Source organism: Bombus fervidus, chromosome 1, assembly GCF_041682495.2.
Source record: "Bombus fervidus isolate BK054 chromosome 1, iyBomFerv1, whole genome shotgun sequence".
NCBI lineage: Eukaryota > Metazoa > Arthropoda > Insecta > Hymenoptera > Apidae > Bombus > Bombus fervidus.
The window spans coordinates 14,600,256-14,617,290 of NC_091517.1; the positions used below are offsets into that span (position 1 = coordinate 14,600,256).

Here is a 17,035-nt window from a genome sequence, read left to right on the forward strand (position 1 = left end):
ATTGTAATATCTTACGGATCTTCCCCACGATCAAGATTATATCATACTGAATTGTACATTGACAAAGTATATAGCGGTAAATGTAAATCTAGACCCCGACGCTTGGATCTAAACGATCTGAATTCAAATTCCGATGCAAACCAAATTTTGAATTTAATTTCCAAGTGTCACGAACCGAAATTAAAGAACCAAGAAACAGAAATCTCAGCTATGAACGAACATCGAAATTGGTTGAATTCCAGCAATAAATTCAAGTCAAAATTCTGATCTGAGAATCAGAACCTCAGTGTTCACGGTGGATTCCAGCAACAAATTCAAGCCTAAATTCTGATCTGAGAATCAGAACCTCAGTGTTGAAGACGATTCCAATCTTAAAGCTAAATTTCTGATTTAAATCTCAACTACGAGATCAATCCAGAATCCAACTCGCGCACAACACACAGATATTAACATTCGGTATAATAAACTCAGATCTGAAACTCAAGTTTCGATCACGAATTCGATCTCGAATACAAGATCTGGATCTGAAAAATACATCTAATTGCAAATCTAAACTGAAGATTCAAAATTTCGAAGTAGGACATTAACCTTAACCCATGGAATTGAAATACAGATGATGGCATAATTGGCATGTTAATCATCTATGATTATAAGTTCAATCTATTGTTACGGCTATGAACGTCGTGTCAATGTTCAATCGAGTTTCTCAAATTCCGAGAATGACTAATCAAATTCGAGAAAGTCAAGCAACATTAGATTGCGTTTAATACGGTCTAACGAAGTCTACTAATTTTTTATCGTGTTGTATAATGTTTGATAAAGTCCGTAACGCTTCGAGCGAATATGATTTATGAAATCAATGGACTCCAATCGACTATTGTGACGTTCAATAGATCCTAGTGATGCTCGATAGGGTACAATGGATTGTAATTTGATTATTTTCAATAAAGTCTGATAGAGTCTAGTAACAATAGATTCTACAGTCGTCTGGTCAGATCTGATAAGTCTGGTTACAGAAAATTCAATTGCACAGGACAAAGTTCGATTATATTTTTCTAATTTCGATGATATCATATACAATTGTATGTTTATACTTCACAGAGGAAATATCTGATCACCTCTCACACCAATTCAAATATGAATCTTATAAGATCGAATTTGGTCGTATTGAGATAAATAATAAATTCATTACACAAGTTACTATATACATAGAACTCGGATAAATAATTAAGTTTCGATTTTAATTGTTCTAATTGCTTAAAAAAAATAAGGAACAATCGATCAAGGTATATCTAAAGTGGTTGCTAACTTTGTGAATGTCTCCGAGAATAAATTCTTCGTGCAATAGACATTATTATGAAATTTCGATAAACGAAGATTCGCGATAGGATGTCGATACTTAGCAGAAAGGAAACTGATAGACGCCTTGCTTTGAATCATATACCAACAAGATCTTACTGATTTCCGATAATATCGATGAGTACGTATATTACTTGCAGTTTTCCAGTGCGATAGCACTGGCGCCTCATAATCACAAACTGTGTATGATTACTTCATCACATTTTATTCATACCTTTTGAAAGTACCACGTTTTTGGTCTTACTTTTTATTTAGACGATTTGAATCTTCATTTCGAATTATCTTGCAATACGTTGCACATAACACATCATCTAATAATTAATTATCATATAATCGAAGATCACAGGAGACAAACCTGACATTTCTCATATTTTACAGTATTTTGTATTATCAATTTTCTTATCTTTATTTCATCTTGAATTTCGATTGTCATAACGTTCTACGATCCGGTTCATTATGAAACTTCCTAGATATTTTCGTAATGAAAAGATTTCGGGAAGTTTCGCAAGGTTTGTACCTTTGGATTTAAAAAGTCTTTCTTCCAACTCTGTAAGTATATTAACCACCAAATAACATTCAGATTTACATTAAAATTATAAAATTAAGAAAAGTGAATTCATACGTGTTTGCCTTGTGATTCTGAATTACAATATATGTGCATATTAGAAGCTATAATATAGCCTAATTATATACTTCGTTATGTAATAAACAAGCTTGTTAATGAACGTAAGGAATTATTAATTAAAATATATGCACTATTTTTATTAGCATTTCCACGAAACATAAATTCTACTGTAAAAAAAGGAAACGGATGATTAATACCTAATTCCTTATCGCGAAACATCAATGATAACGAAAACACATAAAAGCATGTCTCTTGCAATATATTAAACAATGATCAAATCGGATATTAACGATACTATTTTAGCACTTCGATAACGCGATAAATCCTTTGTGCATAGGATTCATTTAATGCCACTAGCTAATGCACATTGGCGCCCGTTCTTTGTAGCAAAGGAAAAAAGAAAAAACTGGTTTTGTGTAGATCAGTCTAGAATGCAAGATATAGTTTCAGATAAAGATCCGAATGAAACACGCGATTATCTTTTTTACAAGGGTGATCCACACGAAGTAGGGTGAAAGTAGAATTATATGAATCAGAAGGATATTTCAAACAAGCTAAGTATTATAATTTGCCTCGTAAAGTTCGCTAAATTTGATTATGAACGATTCTTAAGCGATCTACGTTCGAAAACGGAAGTATATTTTATAGATTGACAGCTCGATGAGCACATTTTTCTCGAAGTATGTAACTTTTACTCATCGAGGTGAAAGAAGTTGTTCGTTCGTCAAATATTAATATCCCCATTCGGAATTATAATAATATAATTCAGTAGCCTGTGTACATCACATTAGTTTTGCGAACAATTTTGTTGTTCATTTTATTAGTTCTCGTAAATGCCTCCTCGTTGATTCAAGAAACCTAAAGTACGCGATATTCTCTCGTTCTTTCGTCGTTATAGCAAAGACCAATGATATTTCATAATATGCAACAAGTTTGATTATTCTACGCGGAGTTCACAATTGAATTTCAAGATGTCGAAAGTTAGCCGACTCAAATAACCCTAGCTTGTTATATTCAATTTTCTTCCTTCGTAATCATTTAACAACCCAGGAAAAAACTACAGAGAACATTCGAAAAACTAAGAAAGGCAAAGGATACCAACAGTTCGTTTATGCGGTAGACCCTAGAGATTGCAAATTCCTGAAATAATAGCGAAGAACGTCGCTTAACCCGAAGCTGAATGCGTGTTCGTTGTTATAAATATCCTTGTCAGAGTGGAAAACCATCGACAGAATGGCTGCAAGAATCCAACAGTTGCGTCGTGACGATTTTACGATCCCCTTGACGTTGCAATTACTCCTGGTTAGACGACGCGTCTTAATGACCGTGCAACCATTCATTTACGTCGTCGCTTACGGTGTTCGGTAACGAGGAAGCATAGTAAAACAAACAGCGTTCGGACGATTGGCGTGGATTTTACGCGCGGAAACGTTGTTGGCGAGGTTTCCTGTCCATCTCGCTATCTGTCTGCGTTCCAAACACCGTTGCGTATACAGCAACTAGGGTAACGTTACAAAATGTAATTCATAGTTTCTGCTTGTCACCAAGCAACCTACAATTTCATACTCGCCAGTCTTTCCACCGATAACGAGCTGCTAATTCATTCTTGTTTCCTCGTTTTTCTCTTTTCATAGCGTGCGTTTTAATGGCCGTAGATTTTATGGAATAATCACCGAGACGAACAAAGACTACTCCTACCCAATGATCGTGTATCAAGGAGGAACTAGTCGAATGGATTTTTCTAATGAGTCGAGAAACGCATAGCAAATATAAGCAAAAAGTATTTATCAGTATCGATAAATAAGCGCGGGACGCGTTTAGATTATTCGATAAACGATTTCTCTTTCTTCGTCCCCCGGCATTTCCTCGTCTTTATCCATCGCTGACTTTTTTCCATTGATTTCCTCATTTTCTTCCTCTTTCAATATTCCAATCGATTTGGTACAATTTACATAAAATAACGATTAATGCACAAGCTCGAGATCGGTAAGACGAGCCGAACCTGATTCGATCTACGTATTATAAACTCTCCTACGCGCTGCCCTCGAGGGGACATCGATGCCTGGAACGAGGTTACATCGAGAAGTAACATTACTCCCCTTCTTGTAAATTATACCGTAACACCTGGATACCTTGGATGCTCGAAGAAGTTGTCCCATTACCAGCCATTGCCGACTTCTTCCACTGCTCCTGTACAGTCGAAGAAACGGTAATATGCACAAGGTGCTTGGCGGACCACGCGCTTCTTTGCTACGAGTCGGGAAGCGAATATATAATAGACATTTCGTAGAAAACGATTCATAAGTTTCTTCGTTTCTTTTTAGTTTCTTATATCAGAGATTCTGCAATTCTGCAATTAACTTGACAACTCCTTTGTTATCGTTACCTGTACTACGAAAGAAGAAAACTTCAAGTCCGTTGCTATACTGTAATTCAAAACCTTTCCCTTCAAGAGGCTGACAAGCAAACTCAAGCGAACCTAAATTTCTTCTGAATTCTACAGAAACAAAATCTATCAGACTCTCTGATTTCTACTTCTCAACCGATAACTTTAGGAATCCAGTGATGTAAAACAATTAAAGTCTAACTAAACAGTGGAATTAAACGAAGTATTACATATTGTAACATACATGCAAATATTTGTCACAGTTTACTGCGTTTCATGATGCGATGCCATTCTTCTTTATCTTTTGCTGGGCTCTGAAATGACAAAATCCCGGATCTTGTGTAACAAATATAAATTTACGATCTAATTATAAAATCTTTCGTAAGAAAGAAGTTCACGTAGTTGCGGTATATTTTGCCAACGTCAACGAACAAATTTACCTTTTTCAAAAGAAGATGAAACCATCATAAACCGCGAAGTAGAGCGTGAATTGGATTCAGGCTGCTAATCGCGTCCCGCGATTTTTCATCGTGCGGCTTTCGCGATTCTGGAAGCAAGGGTCAAGTGCTCGACGCACTTAATCAACTGCATAAGAACCAGTGGTAACCGTTTGACAACTACCGGGTGTAAAACGCCCACGAGTAGCTGTAGAGCAAGAGCAACGTGTCCGAGGCTAATCGTCAAATCCGTTAGACGTCGTATCACTCATGACTCGCGCACAACGACGTGATTCTCGCCCATACTTTAATAATGACTTCCTTAACCCTGGTCGTCGCGTGATTTATACGCGATTGCTCAGACACGCCTCGCAAGACCAGCTTCTCCAAAGTGATCCCTCGACAATCGCGCATTTTTCCAGCCGTCGAAGCGAGGCTGTACGGCAATTTGCGGACGTTGGCTATTAAGGGCTTGTAACGTGAGCGATTTGACGTCTTAGCATGCGAGGAAACCCCACAGAGAAAGCACGCAACAGGGGGGTAGACGAGCTTAATTGAAAAACTTCGTTCGCCAGTGGCTCCCTGGAAATTTATCCGTGAAGAAAGTTGCGACCTGCGTTTTGACTAATTAAGCTGTCCAAGCCATTTCTAGTATTTTTTCTCTTAGATTTATTAATACTTACTGGTGTGGGAAGAAGTAATAGATAATGTATGTAATGGAAAATAACGGGACAGAAAAATAATAGATATAATTAAATAACGAGGACCTGTGGAAAAGTGATATATAATAAAGTGTGTATATGTAGCTTCTTGCAAAAACCACTATGCGTCTCAATATTATTTGTAATGAGATTACATTGTTATAGTTTTCTCATTTTTCCATTTTTGCTACTTTAAAAATTACACGTACTTCTTTTTTTTAAGCAAATAGTCCATGTTATTATTATTAGCATTATTATTACCATGGTCACTACTAGAAACGGTTAATAAATTTCTACCTTTCTATTATTGCCTGTAGCGATGTATTTTAATGTTCGAAAGCATACAGATTTTTCTATAAAATTACTCAAATTAAAGATTTCGTTACACGCACCACTTTCTCTCCGAGCTCTATAAATAATTTATCAATCAAAGATATGGATAAGTTCCTTGATTAAAACTGACGGAAGTAGAAAACGAGTGAAATCCTATTAACGTTAGAAAGTATCGAAGCTACGGCTACGATTAATTAATTAATTTACAAGGAACACACTTTAACTCTTTAATTCCAGAGATTGATATGCGTGTATCAAGTAAGTCGATATAGCATTCGTCGGGTCTAATAACAGTCAATTTAACATCAACCAAGTGCTTGCCAATTTAGTACGCGTTTCACGATCCCTTGATCCGCTTTGCAACGTACTACGTACGAAAGCAATTTTCCAGCTTGTTTTACTATCCGTCGAAATCGTTTCTTCCACACAGGATTTCACTCTCTTCACACTTGGACATTGTAAACCGAGCGCATAAAAGATGTTCATTCTACTTCTACTAATCCTTTCTACGAAACAACTCTGATCCATACGGAATAAACGATAAAGGAAAGAAAAGGAACTCTCACGACGTGTTACTTAAATCGTTAAAATAAATATACCTCACGCTTCGGCGTGCAGCATTATGCCGAGGATTAAGATCATAAAATGCAATCAACGTTCGTAGGAAGAAGCGTAATTTACAATTTTACGCGAGTATGACGTACGAATAGACGGCGCAGTTATACCAATACAGTTATATCGACTGCGTGTATCGTTAAATAAAGAAGAAAGGAAAGGAAAAAATGGTTCCCGATGGCGCGACGAGGGTGAGAACTCATTCATGACGTTGTTTGTGAATGGTACGCGAGACCGACGCATCGGTGAGCGAAGGCACACAAGAGAGAGAGAAAGAAGACTGGTTCCGAAACCAGTCGCCAATTAAAGCGACACAGGCTAAGAAACACGATGGACCAACTTTATTACGCATTAACCCATTCTAATAATTTTTTTCGCCACGAAAACCTGAAATTCGTGTTCGTTGCATCGTTTCGTCCTGGTGATTGCACGGTGACCTCGATATTTTCGAACATGGCTATTTCGTAGTGTTTTCTATGTGTGGACGAACAGGTACACGTTTTGATGGGACGATAATTTAATCGCGAATCCAGTCGGAGAAAAAACGAAGAAGGATAAAGTGAGATCTTTTTTGAATGGATTTATACGATAAGCGATTAACTCTTTAGTTATAACTTCTTTCATTTCGCTACAGTTCCTGGATAGTTTTCGATTTAAATATGTTTTTATCTTGGAATTTATTTCTTGCTTTGAGAACTTACACATGGGATTCGTCCAGTTCTCCTTACGAATCCTTGTCTTTTAGCTATGTGTTTTTTAATTTTCTCCAAAATTTGTTATTATCAAACAAAAGATTTCTATCATTCGACGACGAATCTAACATATCAGAACTAATACCCTGTAACAAGGTTCTTGAAATCTTTTTCGTTTAACAGACAAATATATTTTATGTCATTTTTGAAGATCTCTCGATCTTAAAAAAGATAGGAAGAATACCTATTTTTTCTTTCTTACCATTACGATACAATTACAAAGTCTCTTGAAATAATAAAAACCAGATTAATTTGATTAGAATCCACAGATCGTAGCAAGCTCGAGTCAAAACAAGATTGAATCACAATTACTATTAATACAAAGCAGTTACAAATATAAACTCAAATACCTGGTACAATTAATTGACGAGTAACAGCACAACGCATATTGATACTTTGTCCTAAATGAGTGCTCGTTTACCAAACTCCTACCTGTGCTTCTTCCGATTCCATAAGTCAATTAAAATGAAAAGAGGATAAACGATGTATCGTTAGAAATGATACTACCTGAATTTATCATCTATGCGATTATCATAGTCGAACACGCGTGTAAGAGAACTTTTCCGGCAGATACACGAGTTTTCAATATTCATTCGTTCGTGAAGATTGATTAAGTAAGTGGAAGTACTGGTTGAGACGTTCGACGCGATCAGCCAGGACAATTTCAACATTTTATGCACGCGCCAGCTGGGAAATGATTAATTGGTCGATACGAAATACAAGCGAACGCTACGAGCATGAGCAATTGCTCGGAAGATATTTAGCGGAATCAATAAAGCTATCGAGGATCGTGAATAGCGAAATACAAAAGAAGTACCATAAGTTATGCAGATATATTAATAACATAATTTAATAGCTTTTATATTTTTCTTTCTTGGTTCTCATTGTCTTTCGTGGTTATATCGCAATGAGATTTTTGTATATTCGTTTCACGACGTTTTATTCCATTGGGTCGACAAAGTTAAATAATTAGATACACGAAAAGCATATGGATTATTCAGATATTTCAGTGTTAAATTAGATATATAGTACACTACTAAAACAATCGATGGATCGTTCACCGTATTTTGATTTGAATGGGAGTAGTATGAACTGTTGAAATAACAAATTTTAATTTCAAATGTTACCCTACTGACATTAGCCACAATAAACGTTCTAGTGTCAGTCAGCTCATTATCTTCGATCACACGGTAAACTCGATATCGGATAATCAACTCTTCTAACTAGGAAAACTATATATATTTTTAACTGATAAAGCTATACGTATTTAAAATTCACATCTCTCACAGAATAAATACCAATACTGCAATTTTGCAGAAACATTGAAACAGAACTTTAAAGATACCAAACTTGCATTTATGAAATTTAACATAAACTGTTCAATACCCACGACAAGCCAAGGCAGATAAAAGCAGGAAAATCTCTCGCGTTTTTTCCGCGTTTGCGAGGAAAAATATTTCTCAAGAATACAAAGGAAATAAAAATAGGCAGCACGGTTTTCGTTAAACGAAACCAGCCATTTGTAGAACACACGTTCGCGACTAAAGTACTAGACCATAAAACACTGTATAAAAATTAACATAAACTTTCCAAGGTTCAGAAAAACCGTAGAATAAAGATAGAGAAAGGAATTAAAAAATAAGAGAAAAATTTATGTAAAGTAAAATCGCATAATACTTCACGTAGCTATCGGACGTGAAATGCATATATCGTCCAAAAACTTTCTCCCATCTTTTACCAATTACGTTAAAAAGAAATTTTTTTTAAATAAAAAGAAACAAAACATAACAGGCCAGCACCCTTTGCGTGAAACGAAGCAAGCACACGCGTTCGCGACCACCGTGACCACATGAATCATTCGGCTGCAATTCGCTTTCCTGTCGCAGGCCCGAGAGTGCAAAATCAACGAGAGAACTGACGGGGCAACGTGTACTTGCGGGTGGGTAGCCGGCGAGAAAAGAAACACATCTCAATGCGTGTTTTCGCCCACGTCATCCCCGCCGTTTATATTTCTCTAGCAAGATTCGTGGTGCGCTTTGGCGAAGCGGTAATCGCGCGCGCGCACACATTAATGTCTTACTCCTACGAACACGGCACGCTGAATAAGCGAATGAATTGCCTTCATTACCACGATATATGCGGCGCCACGAATCGTAGAAATCGAGGTAGCCACATCCGCAAGACCGTGGATTTGTTTAATAATAATGAACCGTAAGGACAATACGACACCATTGTAATTAATCACCGCTCGTTGGTATCTTGTTTCATATTCTGAGAAAGAAACTCATGACTTTAGAAATCATATTTAACCTTGGAAAATTCTTTCAATTTTTATGCAAAATCCTCGTTCTTGGTTTAACAAATGCTACGTCCTTTCGAAAACGCGTTTCCAGAAAAACTTTGGCGTTGCTGTTGGTGTTTACATGTAAAAGATAAGAATTTTAAAAACCAATCGAAATGACTGGTCTTTAAAAAATACGTAATAATAGAATATTTTTATAGTTATTGATTTATTATTTTCTTAGAGAAAGAATTCCATGTCATGTAGTACATTTTTGGTATTATTAATCCATCGGGGACCATGATCGACCTAAAGGAGTGTTGACACATTTATAAAATTATAGAACCAGTCATTTTGAGTGCTGTGGTATTTCTAGCGTTAGCATCCAGCGATCTAACGATCGATCCGGAATTTTCCTGATAACTGATATCAACATATCGAATGATACGCGGTAAAAATTTTAAAAACGTGTGGAAGGTTGTACAAAATAAGGAAACTGATTAATTGGGGTTCGATAAACAGATTGCAGGACCCTTTTACACTTTGACAAGTACTAGTCGTTTTCACTGGTATTGGTATAAGTAGCTTCGATATGAAATTATTTTGAGTTTGATTACATAAAAAACAAAGTAAAATTCATTATATTATTCTTTTAGTTGTCGTTGTAAAAGTCATTACATCATTGGGAAGAATATAACATGAAGTAGGAATTTTAAAATAAAACTATAAAACTGGTCAATTTGACTGATGTGGTAGTTCTAGTGTCAAACAAGTTCGGTGGATAGCGATATTTGCACAAGCAACAATTTATCGACCTAAAGAATTTTGATCACAAGTAAATGTACACGTAGTTAGAACAAATAGGTAGTTGTAACGTAATAAACAATCGCATATTCGACTTAAATTTCAAACACGAAAAGACATTATTTAAAAGAGAAGTATGCTCGGGAATATCTGGGTTACGTAAATAAATCTTTGTTACCACACATTTTACACGATCACAATCAATTACCGATATCATGAAATACATTCCTTGCACAAGTGCAACTCAAACGAAACCCGAATATCGTATACAACTGATTCAGTAGGAAACTGACGTTCTGTCGGCGAGGAGCCAACCTGTCGGAGTTGGTTCGCGCAGAAATCGCTCAGCAAGAAAATGAAGATTGACGTTCACGTTGTCTGAAAAAAACAAACGGAGACATCGACTTCGTGAAAGTTGGTGCACGTTGCAAACAATGCCTTAACCGCTGAACGTCGTCGTTTCTCAAGGGAAGAGAACAGAACGATGTAAATCTTCGAACCGCGAAATGCGTTAAAACAAGCCACCCCCGCGACATTTACAGGTAAAACGGAACTACAGCGTTGAGAAACCGCAACCAGGACATTTACAGTCGTTTAAATATTTTTTTCAACATTTCGAAGACAATGTTTTGACCACGTTGAACGCGCTATTGTTTAGCCAACATGTGACGATAAATTGGTATGTAAATTTTAGAAACTCGATCGTTGATCTCGATGATGCTTCCGTGTAGCATTAATTTAAATCGGTTTTCTAGAATGGCAACGCCAAACATTTTGTTTGTAGAAGTAGTATTTAAGTGTTTTTAATTTTAAATCTTGCTTTAACAAGAAATGACGTATGAAATATATTTTTGTAAATCATGTGTAAGGTGTTTAATAAAAAATTGAATTAGCATAAAGACGACGACCATTAAGTAATTCCACAACTTTCATTTTAAAACGAACAGCGATGATTGACAGCTGGTAAAGAAATATAAATTTATTAAAAGTATCATAACGATAAATATGAAAATTAATGTAGTTTTATACGATGTTTCCAGTTGCTTCGTATGAATATATAATGAATACAGATTTCTATAAAAATATTGAAAACATCCATATCTTAACAATGTTTCGTGTTGTCTCATTGAAATCGAATTTAAATTCATGAAGCGAAACCACGTAGAATTTAAAATTAAAATGAATAAAACGATTACAAAACAGTGACAATATGCAAAAAAGATTACGTATTATGTGATTTAAAATTTCGGACATCGTATGCAATTGTATAGAAAAAGCTGATTATTCGCCAATTCTGATACAAACGAGTTTGACGCAAGAAACGGGCACTTAATCTGTTGACTGAAGAGGAATTTAATGCTTCCATTGAGTTCCTAATCTCTTTGACATAATGATCTTTGTATTTAATTCCTCTATTTTGTAATATTTTCTTTCATTTCTATTAAAACTAAACATCATATTTACGTATACAAAAATTACTTTTATTCCTTAAATTCTTTCTTTCAATTATTTTTAACTTCTAATTTCGTGATTATAGAAATTTCCAGTTAAAATAACCCAATTAACAGGTTAAAACATCTACATAAACCTCGTTTTCTGACAACAGCCAACATCAATTTCCATCAACAGGTTTCTCTCGCGTCACAGCTGATCCATAATCACGATCCCACACAAGGTTAGCGTAACTTTCAAAATTATTAAGCAAACATTCGATGTTCGCCGGTTATCATTACACGTGATTGCCTGGAGAAAAAAGAAAAGCCTGGCTCTCTGAATTACATCGAATTTGCATACAGTTTTAATCGTCCTTTACGACCAATTATCGTCTAACATGCTATCGATGCATTTAAAATGATGCAGAAAGGGGGAGAGAACGCGTTCGCAAAACGCAACTTTCCAACCGATTGTCATTAGTTCACGGTGGTCCCGCGGGATAAAAAGGTGCACGGGGGAACTTACTTCGTGTTCCCTGAGCGGCGTGCTTTCTTCGCCGGGTTGGTATATTAGCATAAACGCAGCCGTTAAATCCGGATTCAAGGTTAACGGCACGTGAAACTCGGCCACCAGCAATGCGGCAGGTAGAACCACGCCGAAAACAAGACGAGAGAATCCAACGAAAGAAAGAAGAAAGCCAGGCATCTCTGATTAAACACCGCTTTCCTCGCTACATCATTTGGTAATCCCTAAATCTTGTTTTCTGAAATTTTCGACCAACTTATCTCCTATGGAGATGAGATACGAGAGATTTTTGTTGTAGATTCCCAAGAATACGTTCGGGTTTCAACTGTTAGAATCCAGATTTGTTAAAAATTGAAACGTAGACATATGGAATATTTGATATTGTTTGTGGATTTTATAATTTATCGTTCATATAAATTTTATACGTGCGTTTGTTCATACATAATTAAATAGTTTGTATATATAACTGCACGTAGTATGAATTACGATACAAAACAGTCGAGTTCTTTGCTATATATTAAAACGAATCTCGTTTCGAACTTATTACGATGAGGAATAGACTGATTCGGAAAATTGGACGTATCTGACAAAGTTTAGGAGAGATCGAGGTACAACGTAGTTTACTAAACTGATTTGTTGTATATTTCCAAATAATATACGTCGAATAAGTTTGCATCTGAATAATATATTACTCATTGAATTAACATAATCTTGAACAAACTTGGAATAATTGAAAAGAATTTAATATATCTAGTAATGTACGAGTGATTTGTAAGCCGTTTTTCATATAGTAAATAATATTTTTGGAGAAAGCGATAATCCTCCAAGAAATTCACAGAACTGGATTTTCAAATTGTCATAAGAATACGGTTCAAACATCTTTGAATATTGAAACGCTGTCAACATACGTGCATTTAAATAACCGTGGCTATACAAAATGAAGATATTTCGGTATTCATACATCAGAATTTCTAAACACATGAACAAGCAAGCACAGTTTATGATATATCCAATATTCGAATGGCTATAAATCATTACGCTCAACCTTCTCAGTTTACGCATAAAAAACGAAATGAGTCAAACAACCGTTTCCCAGCTGAAAACACATGTTACGAATCAAAATATATACCTTCGTATCGTGACGACTCTATTCGTACTTGCGTATATCTGATACTACTATTATTTACGATTTATATTAGACAACGGTCATGCAATCGACAGTGTTTGTTCTTTATTATATATATTCATGACTAGAGTGCGAATATTTACGCAATTTCATATTTATACCTTATGAACATAATAAAAGAAACGGGGCCTAAATGGAGATTTATTTCACTTACTTAATACATGGAATATTTCAATCTTTCTGCATCTTATACGTGCTCTGCAAACTTCTACATAAATTGAAATTTTCCATAAATTCATGGACAATATAGATGTATCTATAGTCTACTCATGACTAAACTATAGACGTTTATGGAATTTTATATTTTCACATAGTTCAAGAAATGGGAAATAATAGTTGGAATTATTAAACATAGAATATTAAATGTACGACTCTCTGAATATTTTCTATATCTATAATTTGTAGTAAAAGAAATTTCTTTCATCTATTAAACTCATTGTTAAACTCACCTACTCCTCAGAATTTTATACATAATTTTTGCATATTACACGTATTCTATAAGTTTCTTACATTTAAATTTCCCTTAAGCGCGTGAAACTCTGCAGTTTAATAACAATACAACAAACTATTACGAAACCTCAAAACATTCCTCTTTCTATCTCCAAACGTATAAGAATCCAGTTGCCAGATATCACTATGTAGAAACGTCTGGGTAACATAGTTCAGGAGAATGCACTTTCTAATCGAAAATCAAAAGCGCGCAACATAAACAAAACCATTCTGAGAACCGTGTTTCAAAGTATCTGTCCGCTGCACAATGACAAACGAACGACAAACGTGCTATGTTTTCTTTTTTGGGCAATATATGTACTCACTGAAAATTCTCGTCTCCAGCGATGGGTCAACCGTGAAAAGTTCGTTCGCTTCGTAGAGATCGTCCTCGCGACAAACGTTCAAACATACGAGGTCTGTTACTAGTACCAGGGAACCGCGTTGCGGCTTCATTTGCATCACTATAGCACGGTATCGATGTCAACGTCTCGGTAAACTTCAAAGTTAAACAGGGAATGTTTCCGTCGTTTCGGTCGCGACACAAGTATTTTCTAGTTTCCCTTCTTTTTCCATTTTTTCCACCGTGTAATTCTCACGATCCCATTTTTTTTTCTTTTCTTCTTTTTTTCTTTCTTCCATTTCAAGCGTTCGATCGTTCCTGGAATCCGTTTAAACTGCCTCAGGTCCGATTTAAATGACAATCACTATGAAATATGCATAAACGTTTATTGTACGGAAGCAGAACACGTGTGGGGATAATTATACGTTGCTTCAGATAGTTAGCGTCATTGTTTCGTCGGTTCTACAGAATTTACGATTACTTTGTTACGCTTAGCTATACCTACGCCTTAAGCGTATGTAACGTAAAATTGTTGATGCTCTGATGAAAACACCACGTTAGATTATACCGGTCGAAATTCATTTATTGGAACGAAATTTTAGGCGATACTTCCGAAGGAAGCACATCTTTAATTTTTGTTCGACACATTTCCCTTTCTTCCAACAAAATATTCATCGTATTATGTAATTTTTACGAGCCTATATGTAGCTGTATCATAGAAGAATTATATCTAAATAAATCATGGAGTTTTTACAAAAATAGGGTTCTATTTTCATCTGATAATTCCTATAAATTCAAACATCTCAAATTTATGTAACTTAACTCGCGAACTCCAGTCATAAGAATTCCATTCATGGAATTCTATTATAATATTTAATTTCTCTCTCATACACGCGCATCCAACATTTTTGAACAAACTCAGAAGTCTTAAGCTCGAGTAACATGATTAATCTGACTAATTGTACGGCTTCAAACCATATTTTACAGTTTCTTCAATTTTTGCTTCTCCTTTCTACAGCGCATTAATAATTCTCGAATAAATTGTCGATCGGATCGAGCAGCCGAGAGTCGACTTAACGGAATGGAACGTGATTTCATGGGCCTTGAATTATATCTCCCGTTGCAATTTCACGTTCCCGAAGAAATATTCGGTCTAAACACACGTTGGAGAACGCGCGTTTCGCTCATCGCCCTCGGCACGCGCCAAACAAGATGAATCGTATGTGAACGTAGAAAACGGATGAAAAGAAGGATGAGGAAGAGGAATATAATACGGCCGATATGATGTATACGAGGGTAGTTAGCCATAGACGGCGATTTACGTGTTTATCTGGTGAGAATGACTCGTAAGACAGACCGACAAACCGATGAATTACGATATAAATTACCGCCATTTGTCGAAACTATCCGGCTCCATTTGCGGTTCACGGTAACATTATATTTGCTTTCATTACTCGGTCGCTTTGTGTACGACGCTTAATATTTTATCTTAATGAGCAGAGAAAGGTAATTGCTTGTGAGAAGAGTGATTATGCGAGCTGGTTGAGTTGTTATTTTTAACGCTAGAAGTACTGGGCGTACCGCCATGTGTGTATACTATATAAACGTGTTGATGATTACAATTAATAAAGTACAATGAGAAGAAATGTATAATTACGTTTTTATTTCAATAACATAGTTCAACATGATGTTTTTACAGTAATTGCGGAAATAAAAAGACTAGAACTCTTTGATGAGTTAATACAACGAAGTGAGAACATACAGGGTGTTTGCTCGAAGCAAGTCATCTCATTATCTTTTTTAAATTATGACGATGCAGAAAACGTTCCAAGGTAAACACGTTTTTATGCATTCGTAAATTGTCTTCTGTTGTTCACGACAATTTTCTCGTATTTCGCTTCAATCTTGGAAGTCACGTTGTTAAATACTTCAAAGTCACGTTATTACACGTATTCGATCATGTCCAAACATATAAATCGGTATAAACGCGTCTGACAACATTGCCAGAAATCCCACTGTAAATCTGCTGTGATCCTCGAATTTTTATATCTCGTACTTGCTCTAGTTCGAGTAATTAACAAGGATTTGTAATGGTTTAAGACTTAAGAAGATATTTCATACAAAATTGAAACGAGAAACTATTCCTCTCGATAACAATTTTTTTTTTATATATATTTTGTTCAAGATTGAGACATTTTTCAACGTTAAAGAGATATAATTGACTTAAGAACTGAAAGTAAAGTTGAACAGACGGTGAATGTCTGCTACCCAGAAGCGAGCTGCTGCGCCCATTTTCGCTGTCATGTCACCGCCACAAGATCCCAGACGCCAACGAAGAGATCGCATCGGGGATCGATTTATCGAGCGACATCGTCGATCGAGATCGTATCGATCAGTCTGTGATGCGGAAAGAAGGGAACAAGAATTCTAAAAGGGCCGATGTCACGGCGATTTTTCAGGTTACGCGTCGCAGAAGAGAAAGAGACGTTTAATCTGCGGTCTCGATCGCCCGTGCTCGAGGCGTGGACATTGTGGACAACCGCGATCCAGATCGCGACGTCGCGTTAATTGACGGGGATTTAGATTAATTGTCGACTAACGAGGATTGCAGATTTATCGGCGATAAATGTCGATGACTTTTTGCTCTTTACAGTTTGATTGGCTTCTTGGACGATTCCAGAACGGGTTTCCGAGTTGTGGGCAATTCGAAATGAGATTGGAGGCTGATAGAACTTCTTGGAACTTTAAATATTACAGATGGAATC

General features: G+C 36.0%; 1 protein-coding gene across 4 annotated transcripts in view; it reads right to left on the reverse strand.

Moving 5' to 3' along the window:
• Positions 1-17,035, reverse strand: part of LOC139987277 (uncharacterized) — a 113,328-nt gene that overhangs the window by 26,751 nt on the left and 69,542 nt on the right. Inside the window, exon 1 of one of the 4 annotated variants that reach the window (XM_072003380.1) lies at positions 14,254-14,564. The exons of the other annotated variants lie outside the window; for them this stretch is intronic. The gene's annotated coding sequence lies outside the window, so the exon portion shown is untranslated. Of the gene's footprint in view, positions 1-14,253; positions 14,565-17,035 lie in introns of those variants that run through there. 4 annotated transcript variants of the gene reach the window in all.